General features: G+C 41.3%; 1 pseudogene; it reads left to right on the forward strand.

The window, feature by feature from the left end:
* The first annotated feature begins 108 nt into the window (after nt 1-108).
* Nucleotides 109-2,092, forward strand: LOC149275851 (fucose-1-phosphate guanylyltransferase-like; annotated as a pseudogene).
* Nucleotides 2,093-4,617: the final 2,525 nt, after the last annotated feature.

The following is a 4,617-nucleotide window of genomic DNA, read 5'->3' on the forward strand; positions in this document are numbered from 1 at the left end:
GAAAATGGGCTGCGGTGGGCGTGGCCTCCACAAGACCACACCCACTCACCACCTATGGTGCATGCGGGAAGTTTCAAAATTCAGGAACTGTTTCAAAATTCATGCAACATGGTACACACCCAGGAGTTCTGCGGATACGCCCTGGAGGATCAAAAGAGCCGTACGTCACGTGACCATTTTGTTAAGTAAGTGATGTAGACACAGGTTTTGTGACAGTTTTTAACCTTTTGCTATCGGGAGGTCAGTATGCTATAGGCAACTGCCCCCCCCCCCGTTTCCTGTTATGAAACAAAGTATAGATATAAAGCAGCCAACCAGGAAGTAGAGTCCAGGTGCATGATGGGGAAGGGCACGATCTTTGAAAAGGAGGCAGGAAATGTTTGTAGAAACGCATTGTTACAAATACCGTAAATAAAACCGCTGAACGAATTTCTGATTAACCGCCAGGTCATCTATGGAGTCCCCCGAGCTTTGCCTGCTCGCCCTATCAGGCTGGCAGGGTAAATAAAGGGTTAGTAATACCCAGAATTGTTTCTAGGGGTACCAGGACTTTGGGTAACAAGGCTCTGGCCAAAAGATACATACATGGATAAAAAATATAGAAAAGTCCCCTTACTTGTGGTCATACGAGAAGATCCTGAGAACATCCATTGAAGAGGACTAATGACAAAGGTTAACACAAGTTGTTAAACTGTTTTGTCCTTTTATTCTTTTTCTTTTGCAGGTGGTTATAGTCAACAATTACCAAATGCAAGCGCACTGGGGAAAATATTCACAGCCTTGCCTCTTGGAAACTCGATTTACCAAATACTGGAGCTCAAATTAGCTCTATATGTCGATTTTCCGGGGAATATGAACCCGGGGGTGGTGGTTACCTGTGCGGACGACATTGAGCTGTACAGCGGCGGGGATTTCCAAGTAAGATTTGACCGAAACGGGATTATTGCTTTAGCTCATCCATCAACGCTAAGCATAGGTACCACTCATGGAGTGTTTGTCCTAGACCCACCGGGTCACGCGTACCAAGACCTGGAATATAGAACCTGCGCATCTTACCTACATAAGCCTTCCATTCAAAAGATGTGGCAATCAGGAGCCGTAAACACCCGAGGAGAGTTTGTTTTACATGGATCACGGGACAGCTAAATTGTTGACTGGATTCTTCCAAGAATTGGGGGACGTTGGGTGTGAGATTGACGCATACGGGGACTTTTTACAGGCCCTCGGCCCCGACGCTACTTTGGAGTACACCGAAAACACCGCTAGCGTTTCGAAGGCAGAATCCAAATTAATCGAAGTCCGAAAAAAGATCTACTTTCTCCTGCGAGGAACCCCTTTTACGGTGATAGCGTTGAATAAGTCAAAGTTCTACCACGTAGGAACCATGGAAGAATATATCTATCACTTAACTGATGACCCCGTCCTCGGGGCCGAACTTGGGTTTCAGTCCAGCGTTTTTAGCATCTTTCCAGATCGAGATGAAAACGGGAAAGTATGCGTCATTCAAAGCGTACTGGATACAAAGACCCGTGTCTTGCCGTGTTCCGTGATTGAATATTCCAGGCTAGGTCCTGATGTTTCTGTGGGCGAATACTGCATCGTAAGTAACTTGTGTATAAACTGCGGATCCAACATACCTGACAAAACCTTCCTTAGTTCGATAAGTTTGATGATCGACGGGCAACTAATGTACGCAACCATCCTCTTTGGTACAGAAGATGACTTGAAAAAGAACGTGGCTTCCTTGGCCGACCTGAAATCTCTCCAGATATTTGGAAGGAACTTCTTGGAATGTTTGGAGGTCTGGGGCCTTGGAAGTTCCGATCGTTTGTTTTCCGGAGACGAGAAGTCCCTGAGTCTGTGGAACGCCAGGATCTTCCCCGGGTGCGTCACGTTACAAAAGTCTGTGGAGGTAGCTCTGGAAATGCTTCGGGGTTTGCACGGCCAACCGTCGGCGAGTGTTGACGTCATTAAGAGGCTATCGATCGAGGAAATTTTGGCGTACAAAGACGTAAAGGACATGCTGAATTACAGAAAAATGCTTTCCAAGGAAATCGCGTCTGAAGGACAAAAAGAAATGCTGGATGCCTGATCTGCTCACCCGTTTCAAACATTTAAAGTATAATGGTCTATTTTTAAAAAGTTTTATGCTGTTCAATAAATATATATAATTATATTAATATTAAATCATAAAAAAAAGATTGACTTTTGATCTGTATAGGGTATGTAAGGCATTTTATATTTGGGTTATGAAATCTATTGGTATCTAAATATATATATATATATATATATATATATATATACAAATTGTGTTTATTTAATTGTATTTTTTTGCACATTGATTTAAACAACTAATAAAGAAATGTAAATGTTACAATTTATAGGAATTTTATAGGACGTTCTGTCTGGAGTTCCACCATTTGCAGAATATCTGGTAAAAGGTTTAGGTGCCCTTTATTCCAATGAACTACCTTTTATTTGATCTTTATGCTGCCAGTCGGGTAATATATGCTCAAACAAAACACTGAGCTGATCCTTAATGGTAATGTCCTGCTTGTCTGTGAAAACCTTTCCTCTGGAGACTTTCATTGGGTAAAAAGTCAGGCTGGGTGGCTAAGACTGAGTCATTCTATTGTTTACCACAAGGGAATATGATGTCAGGATTTTGGTGTACTAGTACACTGGGCTAATATAACATACAAATCACTAATATGTAGCAGTCAGAAAGCATTATTTGGGAGAGTTCGGAAGAGGGTGGTTAAAATGTTGAATGGTTTTCAAGAAAATAATATTTGCCGGTAGATTCTGTGTTTCTTTGATAGCTGAAGGCAAATAGACGGCACCAAGCTGTCTCGGGATTTCAGGAACAGAGTGATAAAACCCAGACAAAGACAACAGATATCTTAACATGATCTTTACTGCTTGGTCAATATTGTCTTAATCTTCGGTAAAGACCCCATGCGACCATGGAATTACCTTATTATGGTCGGGGGGGGGGCAGACTTCACAATACATAATTCAAATCAACCAATCAAAAGCCTTCCCATTAAACCTCTCCCCCCCCCTCTCTCTCTCTCTCCCCCCCCCCTCTCTCTCCCCCCCTCTCTCTCTCCCCCTCTCTCCCTCTCTCCCTCTCCCCCTCTCTCCCTCTCCTGTAATATTACCAACTGACATATTCATCTATAAAGAGTTAAGACGCAGGGAAGGAGAGGTATTTGGCTCTAATCAACCATCATAAGGATTCTATGCAGTGACTCCCCTAACGTGTAAAACAAACAGCTTTAATAGCATCGAGTAAAGATACTCTTAATTCAGTCACCTGCATTCAAGCAGGGATATCAACCATAACATACCTATATATATATATATATATATATATATATATATATATGTGTGTATAATCACAGCAGTGTAGAATAGGAAGGAATCCAGACTGTGTGACCCTGAGAATCTGCCCCCCGTGGGGTTAGATGATAACTACGAAGCTTTGATGTTAGATTACAAAGAGATTACAGGACCCCTGTATGAATGAAATGTATTTATGGCGTTGGCTCGCTTGCGTTAAGCTTACCCAGCCCGACATCCGCACGCAGTGCGGTTCTTTGTAATACATTAGGATAAATAAAATAGTTCTGATTAGACAGAAAAAGACAATTCAATGATAATCAGCTCATCACCCCACATCCCGGCCACGAGAGCCCCGGACTTTTCTTTTTTTTTTCCTTTCAGGGGAGGAAAGGACTTTGACCTCCTGAACAATCTTAAAGTGACAAAATATAGAATGTGAAAGCGTAACGTTGGGTAAAATTCTATTGTGAAAACTTTTCCCGGTTTTGATCTAAACCTCTCAAATTTAAAAGGTGGGAAACATCCAGATTTACTGTAAGCAAGCGGTCACAGAGTGGACCTGTCAGCACCGGCGTCTGTAGAAGTCTGGCCGCAGCGGCCGGGTCCCCACGGAGTTGGGACAGAGCTAGTGCTTACGTGAATAAGAGAAGAATTCAACACTTTTAAAACTAATTAGTGTTAGAAACATCACTTTTAGTAACACTGAATGTCCCATCCCAAAAATAATATAATAAAATAATCAGGTAAACCGTTGTTCTGTTCTGAATTTTTGCCTCAAATGTCACATATTTATATATAGGTGTGTGTGTGTGGGGGGTTATCTTATTTTCTGTGATCCTATTTAGGATTATAGCCAATGTTTCCAAAACATGCTTTGGAACATAGAATTGGGATTATTGAAATTCTGAGATTTCATTAAAGATGAGAAAAGTAATTACTAATTAGAAATGATGTTGCTAAAAGGATAACAAATTAATATATATGTATATACTGTATATATTGATTATATATATTAGTCACCCCTAAACTGCTAAAAACCACCATAGTTCTATTTTTACCAAAAGTAAAAGAATCTAGAATATTTTGAAATAGTATAGATTATTCCGGGGAAGCCAACAGCAAACGTGGAGAGCCATCCTCACTAGACTTGATTGTGATTTCATGCTGAATTCTACCGTTTCGTCAGAATAATGAACGAACAAATGCAACATTGGACGGGAGAAACTAAAGACGAATGTGGCTGCGTCAGGGAAGGGTGGCACTTTAATT

Source organism: Sceloporus occidentalis, unplaced genomic scaffold (assembly GCF_023333645.1).
Source record: "Sceloporus occidentalis isolate IW3139 unplaced genomic scaffold, rSceOcc1.0.p SCAF_262, whole genome shotgun sequence".
NCBI lineage: Eukaryota > Metazoa > Chordata > Lepidosauria > Squamata > Phrynosomatidae > Sceloporus > Sceloporus occidentalis.